The sequence below is a fragment of the Lissotriton helveticus genome, chromosome 1_2 (assembly GCF_964261635.1).
Source record: "Lissotriton helveticus chromosome 1_2, aLisHel1.1, whole genome shotgun sequence".
NCBI classification, from domain to species: domain Eukaryota; kingdom Metazoa; phylum Chordata; class Amphibia; order Caudata; family Salamandridae; genus Lissotriton; species Lissotriton helveticus.
In genome coordinates, this window is record NC_136058.1 from 41718969 (window position 1) to 41740362 (window position 21394).

Below are 21394 nucleotides of genomic sequence, written 5' to 3' on the forward strand. Positions count from 1 at the left end.
TGCCGTAGTTATGCTGGCCATGAATGATCAAGCCCTTATTTTATACAGAGACGCCTAAAGTGAAGGGGAAGTTATTTCATCTACTGTTTCTCCCGAACCTCTACCTAATCATTCCTCCCTTCGCCAGCATTTACCAACAAATTCTATACCCAAAGTGACACATTATAAGAATCATGAGCCCCTTGTTAACAAGGAAACTGTTGATATTTAGAGGACAGGAGCCAGGCGCAAAGTTAAAAATCCAGGATAGTAAATTTCCAACAAATCAAGCAGGAAGTTTGAAAATAGTAAATGGAATGCCATTACGATGCATCTAACCGACAACAATACTGATAATAATACTAATCCCGGCATCAATAAGGCTGAGAGCAGATGTTTAGATCTGTTTCATAACTTGGATCATGGATTACTGCCTTGGAGTCTGCAGTAGGAAAGCTACAATGGTCTGTCGACACCATACAAATACAAGTTGAGAAAAGAAACTGTCTTGCATCCCTGCCGCTGGACCAAGCACTATTCCTATTTCAATGGATATTGATAAAGCACATTAAGAGTCTGCCAAATTGCTCTGAGCCATCTGTGCATCATGTAGCTATTAAGGTTTCAGTGCCCTTAATTAAGGAATCAGGCCCCTCATTTCCAATGGTATCAACTAAATGCACTTGTGATTCAGCTCACCAGATGGACCCTCATCGTGCCATGCCTTAGTTATTTTAATGGCCACATAGCTGTAGCCCACCATTTGCCCCAAAAGACTTCCTCTGCAGAATTTCCTTGTACCAATGTTATACAGTTGCCCCCAGCCACTACCCCTTATCTTCTTATAATGGTGGATGTCCCCCGCTTAGGGAAGCAGGTCAGAAAAATTAAGCCCACGTATTTAATGGTTCTCAGCAGGGGTCCCGGCTAAGTTATCAGATTTTCTCTGGATCAGAATGTTGGCCATCTTTGATGTCATATGCCTGCAGGAGATGTGGGATGCCAAGGGATGTTTATATTTGGATAGTGTTACTAAATATACTGTACCAGCCATTTTGTCATCCAGTGGGCGCACTGGTGGAGGCCTTATACACTTGTCAATTTGGGCCTTTACTGTAAAGTTGAACTTCCCAGGCCCAATTTGATGGATATTCTTGGTACCGTCTTGACCTTTCCAAATAAATGCATCTTGCTAGTCGTAAATGTTTATAATGCAGCTGTAACCAGGAATGAATTAGATGGGGTCTATAATTTAGGAATATTTATAGATGATTTTTTTCACTCAGGGTCTTTATCTACAATTGGGGGATTTTAATGTGCACCCTTGTTTTTCTTGTTAAGAAAATATAAGAGAATGTGAATCAGTTTACTGTTCAGGTGCACCTTAAACATACACAGCAAGGTGATACCATTAATTGTCTAGTTGCCAAGTATAATTTGATTAATTTAAGGGACCCAACACAAGAGGGGTCAGTTGAGAGGATACCTAGGGGAGGGGCTTCAGCATAACTATAGATTATTTTTTTGTATCTTTTTCTTTATTTTTCTTTCTTGTAGATTGTAAGGTTATGTGGAACAATTTAAGTGAGCATAATTATTTGATGGCCACCTTTCTATGGGATGAAAACCCTATTAATGTGACCCATTTTTAGCAAGGAGCTAGTATTATCTACCGACCAGGGTCGGAAGGTGTGGTGGGCATCAATTGTCCCATTGGATTTTAAATCCACTTTGATCACTTCTTGCTCAACTGATTTCTCCATTTCGGCTAAAAGTTGTATGCTGTATTTTTCAAATATTTTCAGATTTTTAAAATGTGTCCTTTGTAAACCAGGAGCTCCATCCCTGCCTCATCCACTTAGATGGTTCAACAAAAAGTGCTCATGAGTACATAAGTATCTGTTGAAAACCATGCATGAAATACCTCGGTGTCAGGATAAGGTCAAGAGAGTCATGGTGGCCTACCGCTTGATTTGCAAGGAGCGTAGGACCCAGCTGAAAGAAGCGACCTGGCATAATCTACTCGCAGCTGGCGCTCAGCTGAATTTTGCCTACTTTTGGTAAGTGGTAAATCTTCCCTTGTTTAGTAGTGACCAACATTCTAATCAGGCATCAACCATCACACTGGAAGCTTAGGTCAAGCATTTTAAGGCCATTTATAATCAAGAGGAAGAGGAGACCTCCTCAGCTGATTAAGGAGGATCACATTATTGTATTTTAACTGGCCGAAGTGATTTTAGAGATCTCTTATCTTTCTTCCAGCAAGGCTCCTCGGTCAGATGGAGTGCCTGGTGAGCTTTATAAATCCTCTGTCAACCTGTGGGCCCCTTTGTTAACCCTGCACATTAATGCAGCTGAGAGGCTCCCCCCACACCGACATGGTGTCATTCATCATAGTTCCAATTTTTAAAAAAAGGAACTATATCAGCATTTTGTGTTGTCTGCGTATATGAGTTTACGCTGGGGCAGGGCACTAATGAGCAAAGCCTGAATCTTTATTTGGTGATCTGTAACTTTACTATGTCTAAGGGGAGCATAATCCAGCTGGGCTAAATAGACCTCAGTTCAACTTTTGATAGAGTTAATCACTCTAAGCTGTGCTCCATGATGGCTCAGATGGGCATAGAACCCGCACTAGGGGGCCGTTTAGGATGGCGGACGGACCTGCGTCCGTCCGCCACCCCAGAGTAGGAGGGACCGTCCGCAGGGGCAGCGGCGGTCCCTCGGTGCAAATTAGGATGTGACCGCCACCCTGGCGGTCACATCCTGTATTTTTTACATTGCGGCGGGTGCTGCTTGAAGCAGCACCCGCCGCAATGTAAAAAATGAAAGCAGTGCATTTGCATGCACAAAGCGCCAGGTGCCGCTTTGTGCCTGCCGCTTTGTGCACGCAAAGGCAGGGGGGTACCATGTGCAACCACCAACCCCCCTTCACCCCTGGGGGCCCGCAATGGGCCCCCAAACAAAAGTCTGTTTGCCTTTCCACAGCGGAAATGCCGTCGGGGAAAGGCATAGAACTGCAGACATCCTAATATGCCTGGCGGTGTCTGATAGACACCGCCAGACATGTTAGAGCTTTTCCACCGCGGTCGGAAGGCAACCGCGGCGGAAAAGCGGTGGACGGTCTTCCTGACCCCCCCAGCAATCCTAATCTGGTGGGGGGTCTTTGAAGTCTCCGCAGCGGTTTTTCTTCATCCTCCGGGCAGGCGGACACTTCCGCCGGCCCGGAGGATGTGGAAAAACCGTTCTCTTTTTCCTGATGTGCACAATGGCCTTCAGCATCTGTTAGATATAGCCCTAATGGTGAAGCACACTGTGCTTTAAATGGAAGCACGGCGTCTACCAAGGCTGCAGTGCCCTTTTTATTTATTTTTTATATTAATCAGCTGGAATCAGTCTTGAAGGAACTTCCCTGGATGTCTCTAGAACTGGAGGCCGCTCAATCCCCGCTCTGCTCTAAGATGATGATACTGTTGCACGGACTGCCAGGGGCTTACAAAGACTTTTAGATCTTTTCATTGATTTTGTGAATATCCTTGATTTGTTCACTAATTTTTCCAATCACATGTGATGAGTTTGGCCCATCCAGGGCTAAAACTATGAGATTTGTAGTAGAGGTTCACCATGTTAGCCAGATTGATAAGTTTCGTTATTTGGGTGTTCAATTTGACTCTTGTCTTAACTGGGGCTCACTGATAAGTTATAATGTAATGACTTTCAATAGGGCTACGTCTAGTATAGGAGACTTTTCTCACCAGTTAGGGCACACCCATATAAAGACAGTTCTGGATAATTTTAGAGCGAAATGTACCCCGATAGTCAGCTATGGTTGTGGTAGCTGGGGATACAAGAATGTTGTCATAATTCAAATAGCTGAAAATTATTTCCTCAGGAGGCTCTTAGGGATCCCACTAAGTACATCTTCTGAGGCTGTTCATGAAGAGTTGGGTATGGGTTATGTTATTGATTATATTCATCTGTGCCCTCTGCTGCTTTGGGTCTTGGTTTGGATAAAGGAGGAGTTAGGACTTAACAGATTGACCATGCAAGATTGCATGGATCTGGGCAACTCATCACAGATCCCTTGGATGACCTACGTTTTTTCCAATGTCAAAGGTTTTGGGAGACCCGAGCGCTATACTGCTCCAAGTTGTATTTTCAAAACTATCCACATGTGGGTTAACCACATCGGTGCTCATGACGAGCTCAGCTCGTCATGAGGCACAGTGGCGCTTTGCTCATGACGAGCTGAGCTCGTCATGACCGTTGCGCCTCGCCCATGTGGGGATAATTCCCCTGCAGTGCTGGGCGTTCCATTAAACGGGTGAGGTCATGACGAGCTCAGCTCGTCATGAACACAGCGCCACTGTGCTGCATGACGAGCTCAGCATGTCACGAGCACCGTGGAGCTGTGCGTGCCTCCCCTCCCCCATCACAGTGAGGGAATTAGCCCCACAGGGAAGGGGCTAGACAAGCGCCTGGAGTCAAGCTGGCAGCAAAACGAGTGACAATAGCATTGAATATAGCATTCGGTACATCATGTGATATTGGTGAAAACTGTAAGTGGTATGGAGCCTTATCTTTCTTTGGATATGCCCCGCTACCATCGACGATTATTGACATTGTTTAGGCTTAAATTATTTGCGCAGCTTCTGCCCGCTATTCATGGCTGCTATGGATTTGATGTCGCCCTTGTGTGAATGCAATAATGTTTCTATCAGTGAATCTATGCATATAGTTATGATTTGCCCGAGATATAACTATTGCGTTATAAATTTTCAGTCAGAGTACAGATAGTAGTACTCTGCCTCCATATGAGCCCCAGGGCAGGCATCTCTTCAACTAACAATTGGGGGTGGGGTCGCACACTACTCACACACCAGCGGTATCGCCCCTAAGGACTGTGGTCAATGTAGTTACGTGTTCCGCGATGCATCTGCTTTCGATTATCTGCTATCTTCGCTATTTTCGCCATCCCTGGACACGTGTTTCGGGGTATCACCCCTCGTCAGCAGGGATAGGCCGTGTTCTGGGGTTGCCGCTGGCTGCCAAATATCTGCTGATAGAGGGGCCTTTTTTATCAACCTTGGTAGGATGAAGGTCTGATGTGAGCCCTACTTGACAAAATCCGAAAATAGGCTAAAATGACCAGTTTCCACCATATAAAATCAGCAAATGAAATCCCACGGATCCCCTGAATCCCGGGGTTGTAGGCCCAAGCCAAAGGCCAAAAGCCACCGGCTTATGTTAACAGAATCCACTGAGCCTAAATAGTTTTAAACGTGCATTTCTGATGTGCTGAACACAGCAAGGCAATTGAGCAAACCAGAAAAGTACAGTAGCCTTTCACAAGCCCCATTGCAAGATACCCCACGCACACACGTACAGACCCAGCCAGTAAAAGTTGGCACATCTTGGACTCTTGTAGAAATGTTGTTTTGAAAGATAGCTTGCATGAGATAAATGTCACAACACCTCAGCACCTGTCGTACGTTCCGCTCTCACAATATATTTTTAGAAATGTACAAAATGTTCTATTTTAAATAACAAAATGTTCTTCCGGTGTCCTAGAATACATGTGGCCAAATGACCTGCATCAGAAAGTGCGTCAGAAAAGGCGTCAGCACAGTGTTAGTTCTGCATTTTTCAGGTATATTAGATTCAGCCCGTCAAATCTGAAGGCAGAGTTCTGCTAATGCGACTTTTTGCATGCAAGCTCTCCGACTAGTCGATTGTCTGACTTAGGGTGTCAATTCCTCTCTCTCTCAGGTGGTGGGCTCCCTAAGCCAGATAATACTTTTGTCTTTTTAAATGTCTGTCCATTCTCTGTATTTTCCATTCACATCCAATTCCTTGCATTCTTAGGTTCCCTTAAGCTATTAGGGCCTGCTGGGATAGTCTCCATAGCTAAGGTGCTTCCAGGCACTAGACTTTATAGAGTGTTCTGCTTTCCCTAACTAATTTCAATTGTGCCCTTTTGAAAGATCCCAGTCCTTTTGCACCTTGGATCTCTTTGGAATGTCAAACTTGCATGGGTAATTCTCTTCAGAAAAGCACATTTCTAGGCGCTATGTTTTCATAGAATGTATCATAGAATGTATCCTGTGCCTTTTGAATTGCTTACTGATGTCAAATATACCGTTTTACAGGTCCTCATTCCAGCCTGCTTTCTAGGCTATTGCACATAATAAATATGAACTTGCGTTTTTTAAATCCTGACAGATTGAAGTCAGACTTTCAAACGTTTCCTTGCTCAGGCTGATCAATTGATAAATCCATATGCTGATGTACTTAAGACTTAACAAATAAAATGCCACTTCAGCTGTGATCTTTGTTGTCTCATATCATTGTTCCTTATTCCTCAGTGAAGTGTTGCGTCGATGACATGTGACCACGGCTCATGACCACAGTAGGGTGGTTTGTGGGTTGTGACTCGTGACCAACCCCAGAGAGCTTCCATTCACCCCTCGTCAGCTGGCGCCCAACGTATAAATCATACTACATACGTCTGCAGTGGATTTGGCGTACACCCCCGACAGGTTCCTGAGAGCACCGCCACCGCTCCTTTGTGGCAGAGACCACAGGTAAGACAAGGGTTTTGTTTTTCCTTGGATTTCCTGGGTCTCTGCTGCCTGGGGGTGCGACTGACTCTTTTGTGGCCTGTCTCTGGCTGTCACCTGTCCCTGCGGCGCTATCTCTGGTCATGATTTGAACCCAAAATGTCTGTCCCTTTGTGTGGTCACGATTTGTCACTTTCTTGTCAGAGGCCAGTATTGGCTTTTCTGCTGCTTATTGGTTCATAACAGTTGTGCCTTTGAGGTTGGGGGTTTTCCTGTTTTGCACTCTTGTTTGCCCTGCCGGTTCCGGTCCGGAGGGGATGGTTATAGCGTCAATGGTTCTAGGTTTTTGATCCCTCGACAGTTAAAGTCTGTGCGCAGGGTTTCCCCCGGAGCCTCTGTGTCCGGGGGCGGAGTTAGAGTCTCCCCTTCTACAGTTCAAGTCTGTGGGCAGGTTTATGATCCCTCTCCAGTTCGAGTCTGTGTGCAGGGTGTCCCCCGGAGCCTCTGTGTCCGGGGTCGGAGTTAGAGTCTCCCCTAGTTCTCCATTTTCGCATTATGGTTTGACGTACCATTGCATTTTGTTCTTTGCCATATTCTAGGTTGATAACACATTACTACTTTGCACATTGTGTTTTTTTTTTTTTTTTTTTTCTTCTCTCCAAACTGTTTATTGCCTATTTACATTGCCTATTGTGCTCTTCCTCAGTTCCGGTCTGTTCATTCCTCATCTTCGCACTTCCTTGTTGCCCATTCTTCTCTCCCGCGCCCTTCCTCTGCCACTTGTGCCCCTACGTTCTCTTCCATGAGGGCTGCCTTCACGCCCTTCCATTGTTTACTTTCTTCTCCTCACGATTTATTTTAGCAAGGTTTGGGTGTCCATATCTTTTGTTCAGTTCCACTTTTAGTCTGCTTTACTGACTGGCTTTGTCAGCTGCTGCCTTTTCACCTCGTTCTGCGCACACAGAAAGAGGAAGTGGCTTGTGGTATTTTCGGATTCCCCCCTCCTTTCTAGCCCATTCTTGCTCAAGCTGGGGGCTCCACTGTGTTCAGTGGGAGCTAATATATGGGTCCGTTTTACTATACTTTCAGTTTTTGTGGTGCGTCTTTTTCATGTGTTTCTGATTTATATGTGAGATTGTTGTAATGGTGAAATATTTAGTTTGTTCCATGTCATTTGTCCATTGCCTTGCTCTGTGCAAGTAGGTGTGCTTTGCAGTTGCTTGTCTGTGCGTCCAGTGATCTAGCGCCTCTTTACTGTTTGCACCATCTCCACAGTGTTGTTTGTCTATCATTAGCCTAGCAACTGATAGCCAAAAGGGGGGGAGAAGACGCAGAATATTCAGATTCTACGCAGTCTGTTGTAAGTCCACTCATTCGTCATTACCAAGACAAAAAGCCCCATGCCAAAAAGTCAGGCAGTATTTGAGAAAGGAACATATACTTTATCTTAAAAATTGAAAGTTGGGAAAGACTGCTAATTCTGTCAAGCTTTTGAACAAAATACTCACTTCAGTCTAAAATTTCCTATGCCAGTTGTGTCGGCCAGTACCGCCCTGGTTGTGCCCCAGCACAGAATAAAGAATTACAAGAAGGTATATACCTCTGTGTCATTAAGGGTATAGGAGAGGGACTTATACCAGATGTCAATTACAGCCACTAAGAAAGAAGAGCATAGGCAGAGTATGGTTCACACCAGAAAACACCATTAAAGGATTATCTTGCATTTATACATTTAACTGGGGGGGGGTTAACATTGAATGCTTCTAGGTAAACGAGCTTAAAATGCACCAAGGAAACAATATGAGGAACAAGGCTCCCAATGCCGCATTTTGAAAATACTAAATTTTTTACAACAAATACATGCTTTTCAACATTAATATACATACATTAATTCAACTAAGCACAAATAGGTTATAATTTGTAAAATGAGCTACATACTGGAAAGTTACCAGTAGCTCAAGAGATACTGGTTGTTGAGGCTTGTTGCAATTGCAAAGCAGTGGTGGTTGACATGAGCATGTTGTGTGTTTTTCATTGTAGGTTACATTTTTTAAGTATTTCCATTGATTTAAAATATTATTTTTTGCATTTGAATGAGTTTGATTTGCACTCCAGAAATGTGCATTTAAATGCCAAGACTTTGCCAATGCCCATTATTGAATGTTGAAAAGAGTTCTTCTACCATATAAATGAGAGGTATTTTTCTCTACAATTTGTACATCTATTTATGTCATAAATTTGCAAAGCACCCCCTCAAATAAAAGCCGCCTTGGTTCAAGTAACATAGGACCATGACATTTCACCCTTTCATTGCATTAGTATGTGCTTTGAAGTTGTAAATTCGTGCACGGTTAAAATTTCGCATTTAGGGATTGGTGACTGGTTGCTATTGAACTTTTAAAATAGTCATTCTAAAGTAATAAGTTGTCATGATAGCTGCACCTGTAAGTCAAGTGACGACAGTCACCACCTTCCCCCAGAATGCCATGATTGCAGCCGCAGCCAACACACCGCCTGCGCTGCGACAACAGCTCACCATGCAATACATCCAGGCCCCATTACAGCCTGCCATATTATACGTAGAGACCCAGCCACAACTAGATGTTCAATACGTCCAGGTACAACGACAGCCAGCTGATCAGTACATACCACCACAGCCCCCAGAACAATACATAGCAGCACAACATGCCTACAGAAATGACCAACAAAATTATTATATAAATAACAGAAAGAATGCCACCAGAAAATTGGGTATACAGGGAAGAGTGAATGGAATGGTAGAACTGAGGTTCCAATCACAGCCAGCCCAGCGCACTTGTTATTATTGCTACAGAATAGGTCACATGCAAAGACAGTGCCGCATTAGACTTCAAGACGAAGGCCAGAAACTTATGAGTCCCACCCAACAAGGACTAAGACCCTATGAATGTGGCCCAAGTCCAACAAATAGCTCCTGTAAATGCACGTTCCAATGCAACAGCAACAACAGACACCTATATACAAAATGATGCCCCAAAAAGAATGATAACTGCAGCACCCAGCTACTAAGTACAAAATAATTTATTCTTACCAGCATCCAAATTCAGTACCAGCTTAGGTAGGCAAGCAATGGTCTGAATGCAGGAACAGATCGGGGAGGGTGTTACAACAGGGCACTGACAGTTGATGTTCGCCATTACAAAATAGGGTTTTTGAAATTTTGGCTCGTGTTCAAGTTGAATTATGCCACTGGCCTTAGAGCAACGTAGATATCGGAGCAGATAATAATAAAATGAAAGAATCTCCCACAATTTCTTATGCACAGAAATAGTGAGAGAATAGGGGGATAAAATAGTGGAATGGAAATCACTAGCATGTATAGGCCCTTTGGTGCACAAGATTAGGATGTGTTTGATGTGATATTAAATATTCTGGTAGGCATAGTATATAACTAAACTACACATGTTTTTAGATGTTACAAGGAAACAGAAGAGTTAGCAGTTTTTCTCTCGGGCTGCCCTGCCGTTGGAAGTAGCCAACCACAGATTCTGGGCGTTGAGCCAGGCAGGAATTTAATTTCCTGTGGTTTGTAACGAGAGTTTTTAGGCAGTTGGAACACCGATCGCAAGATCACACAAAATGAGAAATATACACATATATATATATATTTGCATAACAGAAGTAGTGTGTAGGTACAGCACAGTTTCTGTGCTAAAATGCTTTTTAAGCAGTACATAAGCCAGGGACTACAATACTGTATGTGCATTGACAAAGCCAAAAGGTTAACAAAATATTTGAGGCCTACTGGATTTGGCAAGGCTTGTTTATTTTGTAAGTTGCAAATAAATGGTACGTACCTGATTCAAGTAGTTTAGTGAAATGCTTTAGCATTTTGTTTTATGAGCCTGGGGCAGGTTGTGAACAGATTTTCAAATATGTTTGACGTTGAGACAAACTATAGCCCAACATTTCTCAAATTCATTTGTTTATATAATGGATTTTTCCTTAAAATATCTTATAGAAAAGGCAATATAATTCCCAGATTCTTTCCTTTGGAGTTCCCTCCATACCCCAGCTAGCCAACATACAGCATACAGCAGTAAATAAGCACTACTATTGCCAGGCCGGTTGAAGTACAGTTGCAGACTTCAGATGGTTGTGTATATTTTTTACCTGCTTTAAAAGTTTGCATACCATTGGAATTATGACAGTATCATGTTTTTGGTGCATAGTGCATTTTTTTTTTAATGGATGTTCCAAGGTTTCACACAATTATTATTTATGCATTAACACAAGTGAAAAGTCTTCTGAAATAATGAAAAATATTTGTATACACTAACATGCACTGCGAGGTTTCTTTCAAAGTCAGGTTTCCAGGAAATAGGGCCACATCAGTTCTGGCCTTTGACATATCAATAATGGAACACAGATCTTGGCCCAAAGACTTTTGGAAATATTAGACTACTAACCAGCAGCTGTCCCCATTGCCAAGAGGAAAGAAATAACAGAACAGGCTTCATGGTCAACACTGCAAATTAGAGAAGATTAACTTGGTTCCATTTGACTGTCCAAAAGGAAGAAGGCGGTGACAGCTTGGTTGTTTATGGATTCAGACGTAGCCACAACACCTGACGCCCAGAAGTGTCTTATCTAAAGTTATGTATTTTGTATTATAATATTTTGCAATACTGGCAGAAGTGGCATTAGGTAGATTGAATTGGTTTTGTCTCATTGTGTTAATAGGAAGACTTGTATTGCTTACATTTTTGAAGTTGCCAATAGCAACAAAGTCACCTCCAATATATCTGTTAGCACATGGAGTAAATGGCCCTTGCAAGAATGCAGAAAGGTTGAACAAGTCCCTCTACCAGCACAGTTGGCACCCCAGAATAATTGTAACATGTGTCTTCATCGCCCTCCACTGATGGAAGTACTAATGCAATAATAAGAAATAGTGCCCAAGCAGCTAGACCGCATCCTGCTCACGATTCTCTACACAGTATGAGATACAGTCAGATGACAACAATAGGTAGACAGAAGACTAAGACGCACTGTTACATGACTCATACACTCCCCATGCAGGGAGAACAGATAGATTTTCTCACATAGGCAGATACGACGACAGACTATAGAACACATCCTGCAGGATACACAAACTAATGTCAGATTATTGAGGCCACTGTCTCTAAAGTGTTTATACATAGAACAGGAAGGGACTACCCCTCTACCTCTATGATGCATGAGGTCATCACTGACACATGCAGAATAGAAGTGAAGGCAACAAGGCTAGATGACTGTTCATGATATGGCCCATAGTGTAGGTTTTTGCAACATCAATGGGTTTATGATAGCAGGTTCTCTGTTAGACTATCATTGCTACATCCCCCACACTCTCCATTGCCCATGACTGATTAGAACGGTGGTGTTGTTATTCGCACGAAGTTACACCCATGGCAAAATTGAGTGCCCGAGGTTAGTTAAGGTATAAAGAAGAGCTATTAGGGCAACATAGGGTAGACTAGGATTAAAAGTTAAGATAGACAGATTGTCTACTTAGGGTTTATAAAATAAAAATGTGCAAAAGTATGAACTAATTTCAAACTAAAAGACATGTGTTCTCTGTTTTCTAGAATGGCATGTTACCTGTGGGACGGCACACAGCAAACAGCACAGTTTTTTTTCCGGACAATAAATATGACACCCTATCCAAATTGAATTTTACTGGGCCTGCAGAGAATGGATGAATATCCAACAGCCCTTACAAAGGAGCAGCCTGAGCTCACTAGAACATTGCACAAAGTCACCATGATGGTTCCAACAGCAAATATCTCCAACATCGATGCCCATCTCTGGCTCTGTTATCTGGCACCACGGACAAGAGCAGTGTGCTCAGTTCTAAGGGTGGACAGTGTTCAAAGTCCAACCAAAGGAGGTTTGCCGGTTGAGCAGAGTCCAATTCTTTTTCCTTTACCATCATTGTGATGCTCCAGACCAAGGCAGAAGGACTCTGGCTTCGGAATACCGAGAGGAGAGTATGCCTTTGGATAAGGAGTGAGCTGTACATTTCCAACAATGAAGAAAATGGCTCGACTGACCAATGCCATCAACAACTTGAACAAGATAGAAAAGAAATGGATTGCTGGAGGAGGTGTCATAGGAGATAGCCACTGATTTGTTGAACTTTGACTGGATACGTTTGTGGCAGTTCTAAAATGTTTTTATTTTTTGCTGTTTCTTTTTGTGTTGCCTCCCGCAGATGAGTGTCATTGTAGGAAAAGAAAGTTAGCACCAAGATAGTAGGGACAAACTACACTAGCATAGGGATTTACAGTTAGCTGAGTATGAGGACAAAGATGGTGTTCATTGGAATGGGACTGGAATACAAATGGAGATGAGCGAGTTAGCAGCACCTAGCACCCACTATGGAATACAGGCAGCTCCTCCACTTCTCCCAGGTAGAGACTGTCTGAATAAGAGCCCAAAAGCAGCCCAGTATGAACACCTGCTTAATGAGCAAGATGCAGAGTATGCGAAAATACGACTTTAAGTGTTATGTTAATGACATGCCCTGGATACCGCCACTGGCTGAAGGGTCACAGAGATACTCAGTTGAAAAAAAATGATCATTGAATGATCAAGAGGAGGGAGATGATAGAGGGGCCTTTTTTATCAACCTTGGTAGGATGAAGGTCTGATGTGAGCCCTACTTGACAAAATCCGAAAATAGGCTAAAATGACCAGTTTCCACCATATAAAATCAGCAAATGAAATCCCACGGATCCCCTGAATCCCGGGGTTGTAGGCCCAAGCCAAAGGCCAAAAGCCACCGGCTTATGTTAACAGAATCCACTGAGCCTAAATAGTTTTAAACGTGCATTTCTGATGTGCTGAACACAGCAAGGCAATTGAGCAAACCAGAAAAGTACAGTAGCCTTTCACAAGCCCCATTGCAAGATACCCCACGCACACACGTACAGACCCAGCCAGTAAAAGTTGGCACATCTTGGACTCTTGTAGAAATGTTGTTTTGAAAGATAGCTTGCATGAGATAAATGTCACAACACCTCAGCACCTGTCGTACGTTCCGCTCTCACAATATATTTTTAGAAATGTACAAAATGTTCTATTTTAAATAACAAAATGTTCTTCCGGTGTCCTAGAACACATGTGGCCAAATGACCTGCATCAGAAAGTGCGTCAGAAAAGGCGTCAGCACAGTGTTAGTTCTGCATTTTTCAGGTATATTAGATTCAGCCAGTCAAATCTGAAGGCAGAGTTCTGCTAATGCGACTTTTTGCATGCAAGCTCTCCGACTAGTCGATTGTCTGACTTAGGGTGTCAATTCCTCTCTCTCTCAGGTGGTGGGCTCCCTAAGCCAGATAATACTTTTGTCTTTTTAAATGTCTGTCCATTCTCTGTATTTTCCATTCACATCCAATTCCTTGCATTTTTAGGTTCCCTTAAGCTATTAGGGCCTGCTGGGATAGTCTCCATAGCTAAGGTGCTTCCAGGCACTAGACTTTATAGAGTGTTCTGCTTTCCCTAACTAATTTCAATTGTGCCCTTTTGAAAGATCCCAGTCCTTTTGCACCTTGGATCTCTTTGGAATGTCAAACTTGCATGGGTAATTCTCTTCAGAAAAGCACATTTCTAGGCGCTATGTTTTCATAGAATGTATCATAGAATGTATCCTGTGCCTTTTGAATTGCTTACTGATGTCAAATATACCGTTTTACAGGTCCTCATTCCAGCCTGTTTTCTAGGCTATTGCACATAATAAATATGAACTTGCGTTTTTTAAATCCTGACAGATTGAAGTCAGACTTTCAAACGTTTCCTTGCTCAGGCTGATCAATTGATAAATCCATATGCTGATGTACTTAAGACTTAACAAATAAAATGCCACTTCAGCTGTGATCTTTGTTGTCTCATATCATTGTTCCTTATTCCTCAGTGAAGTGTTGCGTCGATGACATGTGACCACGGCTCATGACCACAGTAGGGTGGTTTGTGGGTTGTGACTCGTGACCACACCCCAGAGAGCTTCCATTCACCCCTCGTCACTGCCAGGTTTAGTACCACTCAGGCGCGCAGGTGCGGGTTCCCAGGCTCATCAGCCAACTGCTTGAGGGAGCTTTAACATTACAATTGGGGGTGGGGTCGCACACTACTCACACACCAGCGGTATCGCCCCTAAGGACTGTGGTCAATGTAGTTACGTGTTCCGCGATACATCTTCTTTCGATTATCTGCTATCTCCGCTATCTTCGCCATCCCTGGACACGTTTTTCGGGGTATCACCCCTCGTCAGCAGGGATAGGCCGTGTTCTGGGGTTGCCGGTGGCTGCCAAATATCTGCCAGGTTTATTACCACTCAGGCGCGCAGGTGCGGGGTCCCAGGCTCGTCAGCCAACTGCTCGAGGGAGCTTTAACATTACAATTGGGGGTGGGGTTGCACACTACTCACACACCAGCGGTATCGCCCCTAAGGACTGTGGTCAATGTAGTTACGTGTTCCGCGATGCATCTTCTTTCGATTATCTGCTATCTTCGCTATCTTCGCCATTCCTGGACACGTGTTTCGGGGTATCACCCCTCGTCAGCAGGGATAGGCCGTGTTCTGGGGTTGCCGGTGGCTGCCAAATATCTGCCAGGTTTAGTACCACTCAGGCACGCAGGTGCGGGGTCCCAGGCTCGTCAGCCAACTGCTCGAGGGAGCTTTAACATTACAATTGGGGGTGGGGTCGCACACTTCTCACACACCAGCGGTATCGCCCCTAAGGACTGTGGTCAATGTAGTTTGGCAGCCACCGGTAACCCCAGAACACGGCCTATCCCTGCTGACGAGGGGTGATACCCCGAAACACGTGTCCAGGGATGACGAAGACAGCGAAGATAGCAGAGAATCGAAAGAAGATGCATCGCGGAACACGTAACTACATTAACCAGAGTCCTTAGGGGTGATACCGCCGGTGTGTGAGTAGTGTGCGACCCCACCCCCATTTGTAATGTTAAAGCTCCCTTGAGCAGTTGGTTGACGAGCCTGGGACCCCGCACCTGCGCGCCTGAGTGGTACTAAACCTGATAGATATTTGGCAGCCACCGGCAACCCCAGAACACGGCCTATCCCTGCTGACGAGGTGTGATACCCCAAAACACGTGTCCAGGGATGGCGAAGACAGCGAAGATAGCAGAGAATCGAAAGAAGATGCATCGCGGAACACGTAACTACATTAACCAGAGTCCTTGGGGGCGATACCGCCGGTGTGTGAGTAGTGTGCGACCCCACCCCCATTCGTAATGTTAAAGCTCCCTTGAGCAGTTGGCTGACGAGCCTGGGACCCCGCACCTGCACGCCTGAGTGGTACTAAACCTGGCAGATATTTGGCAGCCACCGGCAACCCCAGAACACGGCCTATCCCTGCTGACGAGGGGTGATACCCCGAAACACTTGTCCAGGGATGGCGAAGACAGCGAAGATAGCAGAGAATTGAAAGAAGATGCATCGCGGAACACGTAACTACATTAACCAGAGTCCTTAGGGGCGATACCGCCGGTGTGTGAGTAGTGTGCGACCCCACCCCCATTTGTAATGTTAAAGCTCCCTTGAGCAGTTGGCTGACGAGCCTGGGACCCCGCACCTGCGCGCCTGAGTGGTACTAAACCTGGCAGATATTTGGCAGCCACCGGCAACCCCAGAACACGGCCTATCCCTGCTGACGAGGGGTGATACCCCGAAACACATGTCCAGGGATGGCGAAGACAGCGAAGATAGCAGAGAATCGAAAGAAGATGCATCGTGGAACACGTAACTACATTAACCAGAGTCCTTAGGGGCGATACCGCCGGTGTGTGAGTAGTGTGCGACCCCACCCCCATTTGTAATCTCTTCAACTAACAATTAGATTAAATGTACTCAAGAACAACTACTGCTATCATTTGCAAGGTGGCTTTGTTTTATTAATGTTCCCAATCTGAACTCTTCCACCAAATGTAAATAGGACCGAATGGCATTGCAAGCAGATTTGGCTGGCAGAAGCCCTTCTGCAAGGAGAATCCACAGTGCTAGCATGCTCCTACATGTCTCATGTCTAAATTAAGAGACTGCCCTACCTACCGGAAATGAGCATGGTGATGGAACACTCCATAGACGGACCACGGAGACAGCCCTTCAGAACAAATTAGAAAGAGTTTTCCTATTTCTTTAATTGGGAACAGCACTTTGGTATTTCAGTGCAGCATTACTTTTTGGATGAATTTAAAAACAGCCGTTGGAAGTGTGTTTACCCCTAAATTCACCACTCCCGTATGTAAGTAGGATTCAGATGAGTTTGAAGTCTTTAAATGCTTAGTTTAAATATGGTGCAGTGCGTGCTTTTATATGTAAACTTTGCACTTCTTAGTGCTCTACTCTTCTTTTTAGGGTGCGCTACAGACAGCTTTAGTGATTCTCATTGTCAAGAAAATCTGGACCTCAAGGACTTCTCGTGCAGGTGAAACATCTCCCTTCACTCAGGGAATTTATGTGAGATCACATGAGTGTCAATAGCTGTCAGTGAGACCAAACTCCACCAATATTTAAAAACAAATGTATATGAGAAGTAGTGCATAGACAGAAGGCCTTTGGTCAGCCGCCTGCATCTATTGGCTCTCATATTTTTTAATGCTTTGCCATTGCTTAGATGTGTATTCCATCAAGCACACATTATTTAATGGAATGCTCCTTTGTCCCAGTAATGTTCCCATTAGGTGTTGGGGATGGGATATAGCGCTCTCTATCCTCTCATGGCCCTTCCTTTTCCTCGCTCTTCACTTTACTCCATACCTATGCTCACTCTTTCCCTCTCCATTTTTTTGCTCGGATTCCCTACCTTGTATATGTGTTTCTCGCTTTAACTGCTGCTCTACTTACGAACCATGTTCAACAATGAAACAGCTAAGGAGCTGTTGCAGACACAGAATAGAGTTAAGGGCATATTCACAAGGAGTTAACTCCGATTTATCTCCACCTTAATCCAGCAAAAGTGGAGATATATTAAACACCTCATTCACAAGCTAGTGCAAACTGCAGACAACACCAGTATTCCCGCGATAACTGCCCTCAAATTTATCTCCATAGTGGACATCAGCTACTAACACAAATGAGATGCCGAGTAGGTGTTCCTGTGCAAAAATACACTAGAAAACCACCAGACCACATTCACAACAAACTGCCAGATCTGCGAAGCGAAGCAAAAACAGGGAATAACCCGCAGTAGCACCAGGGATTTTACTCCTGCCTTTTGCTGGTGCTACAAAAGGGGGTGGTAATGGACGGAGCATCTGAACCAATCAAACACTCACACCAAGTAAAAAGATCTGGGTTTAATCCATCACTGTTCTTTAGCCCACTCTGCTACCCCAGTTCAGACATGGCTAAATGCAAATCAGTCTGACCCTGTGCCTCATGGAAACAGTCCAGCCCGAACTGCCAAGCCATGTCTTCCCTGGACCCGAAACAAGCTTCCGAGGACCGGTTTCTGGCATTACAGCCGTCTTCAGCCCAGCTTGCTTGAATCCAGTGGCAAAGTGAGCAAGCGACTCACGTCTGAGCATACCCTGCCACACTTATGGCAGCCAAAAGCGGTACAAAAGGGGGTGGTATTGGACGGAGCATCTGAACCAATCAAACACTCACACCCAGTCAAAAGATCTGGGTTTAATCCATTACCGTTCTTTAGCCCACTCTGCCACCCCAGTTCAGACATGGCTATATGCAAATCAGTCTGACCCTGTGCCTCATGGGAACAGTCCAGCCCGAACTGCCAAGCCATGCCTTCCCTGGACCGGAAACAAGCTTTCGAGGACCGGTTTCTGGCATTACAGCCAGCTTCAGCCCAGCTTGCTTGAATCCAGGGGCAAAGTGAGCAAGGAACTCATGCCTGAGCATACCCTGCCACACTTATGGCGGCCAATAGCGGTACAAAAGGGGGTGGTAATGGACGGAGCATCTGAACCAATCAAACACTCACACCCAGTCAAAAGATCTGGGTTTAATCCATCACCGTTCTTTAGCCCACTCTGCCACCCCAGTTCAGACATGGCTATATGCAAATCAGTCTGACCCTGTGCCTCATGGGAACAGTCCCGCCCGAACTGCCAAGCCATACCTTCCATGGACCGGAAACAAGCTTCCGAGGACCGGTTTCTGGCATTACAGCCGTCTTCAGCCCGGCTTGCTTGAATCCAGTGTCAAAGTGAGCAAGGGACTCACGTCTGAGCATACCCTGCCACACTTATGGCATCCAAAAGCGGTACAAAAGTGGGTGGTAATGGACGGAGCATCTGAACCAATCATACACTCACACCCAGTCAAAAGATCTGGGTTTAATCCCTCACCGTTCTTTAGCCCACTCTGCCACCCCAGATCAGATATAGCTATATGCAAATCAGTCTGACCCTGTGCCTCATGGGAACAGTCCAGCCCGAACTGCCAAGCCATGCCTTCCCTGGACCGGAAACAAGCTTCCGAGGACCGGTTTCTGGCATTACAGCCGTCTTCAGTCCGGCTTGCTTGAATCCAGTGTCAAAGTGAGCAAGGGACTCACGTCTGATTATACCCTGCCACACTTATGGCGGCCTAAAGCGGTACAAAAGGGGGGGTAATGGACGGAGCAACTGAACCAATCAAACACTCACACCCAGTCAAAAGATCTGGGTTTAATCCATCACCATTCTTTAGCCCACTCTGCCACCTCAGTTCAGACATGGCTATATACAAATCAGTCTGACCCTGTGCCTCATGGGAACAGTCAAGCCCGAACTGCTAACCATGCCTTCCCTGGACCGGATACAAGCTTCCGAGGACCGGTTTCTGGCATTACAGCCGTCTTCAGCCCGGCTTGCTTGAATCCAGTGGCAAAGTGAGCAAGGGACTCACGTCTGAGCATACCCTACCACACTTATGGCAGCCAAAAGCGGTACAAAAGGGGGTGGTAATGGACGGAGCATCAGAACCAATCAGACACTCGCACCCAGTCAAAAGATCTGGGTTTAATCCATCACCATTCTTTAGCCCACTCTGCCACCCCAGTTCAGACATGGCTATATGCAAATCAGTCTGACCCTGTGCCTAATTGGGAACAGTCCAGTCCGAACTGCCAAGCCATGCCTTCCTTGGACCGGAAACAAGCTTCCGAGGACAGGTTTCTGGCATTACAGCCGTCTTCAGCCCGGCTTGCTTGAATCCAGTGGCAAAGTGAGCAAGGGACTCACGTCTGAGCATACCCTGCCACACTTATGGCGGCCAAAAGTGGTACAAAAGGGGGTGGTAATGGACGGAGCATCTGAACCAATCAAATACTCACACCCAGTCAAAAGATCTGGGTTTAATCCATTACCGTTCTTTAGCCCACTCTGCCACCCATGTTCAGACATGGCTATATGCAAATCAGTCTGACCCTGTGCCTCATGGGAACAGTCCAGTCCGAACTGCCAAGCCATGCCTTCCCTGGACCGGAAACAAGCTTCCGAGGACCGGTTTCTGGCGTTAGAGCTGTCTTCAGCCCAGCTTGCTTGAATCCAGTGGCAAAGTGAGCAAGGGACTCACATCTGAGCATACCCTGCCACACTTATGGTGGCCAAAAGCGGTACAAAAGGGGGTGGTAATGGACGGAGCATCTGAACCAATCAAACATTCACACCCAGTCAAAAGATCTGGGTTTAATCCATCACTGTTCTTTACCCCACTCTGCCACCCCAGTTCAGACATGGCTAAATGCAAATCAGTCTGACCCTGTGCCTCATGGAAACAGTCCAGCCCGAACTGCCAAGCCATGTCTTCCCTGGACCCGAAACAAGCTTCCGAGGACCGGTTTCTGGCATTACAGCCGTCTTCAGCCCGGCTTGCTTGAATCCAGTGGCAAAGTGAGCAAGGGACTCAATTCTAAGAATACCCTGCCACACTTATGGCGGCCAAAAGCGGTTCAAAAGGGGGTGGTAATGGACGGAGCATCTGAACCAATCAAACACTCACACCCAGTCAAAAGATCTGGGTTTAATTCATCACCGTTCTTTAGCCCACTCTGCCACCCCTGTTCAGACATGGCTATATGCAAATCAGTCTGACCCTGTGCCTCATGGGAACATTCCAGCCAGGACTGCCAAACCATGCCTTCCCTGGACCGGAAACAAGCTTCCGAGGACCGGTTTCTGGCATCACAGCCGTCTTCAGCCCGGCTTGCTGGAATCCAGTGGCAAAGTGAGCAAGGGACTCAACTCTGAGCATACCCTGCCACACTTATGGCGGCCAAAAGCGGTTCAAAAGGGAGTGGTAATGGACGGAGCATCTGAACCAAACAAACACTCACACCCAGTCAAAAGATCTGGGTTTAATCCATCACCGTTCTTTAGCCTACTCTGCCACCCCAGATCAGATATGGCTATATGCAAATCAGTCTGACCCTGTGCCTCATGGGAACAGTCCAGCCCGAACTGCCAAGCCATGCCTTCCCTGGACCGGAAACAAGCTTCCGAGGACCAGTTTCTGGCATTACAGCCGTCTTCAGCCCGGCTTGCTTGAATCCAGTGGCAAAGTGAGCAAGGGACTCACGTCTGAGCATACCCTGCCACACTTATGGCGGCCAAAAGCGGTACAAAAGGGGGTGGTAATGGACGGAGCATCTGAACCAATCAAACACTCACACTCCGTCAAAAGATCTGAGTTTAATCCATCACCGTTCTTTAGCCCACTCTGCCACCCCTGTTCAGACATGGCTATATGCAAATCAGTCTGACCCTGTGCCTCATGGGAACAGAACAGCCCGAACTGCCAAGCCATGCCTTCCCTGGACTGGAAACAAGCGTCAGAGGACCGGTTTGTGGCATTACAGCCGTCT

The 21394-nt window shown here is 45.5% G+C and overlaps 1 protein-coding gene and 1 long non-coding RNA gene across 3 annotated transcripts in view; one reads left to right on the forward strand and one right to left on the reverse strand.

The window, feature by feature from the left end:
- Positions 1 to 21394, reverse strand: part of TNNI3K (TNNI3 interacting kinase) — a 2668544-nt gene that overhangs the window by 2611577 nt on the left and 35573 nt on the right. The gene's annotated exons all lie outside the window — the stretch shown is intronic.
- On the forward strand, positions 6501 to 14433 carry LOC144807755 (uncharacterized). Its single transcript, XR_013606428.1, has 2 exons — positions 6501 to 6563; positions 12149 to 14433. It is a non-coding gene; the product is annotated as an uncharacterized LOC144807755 (long non-coding RNA).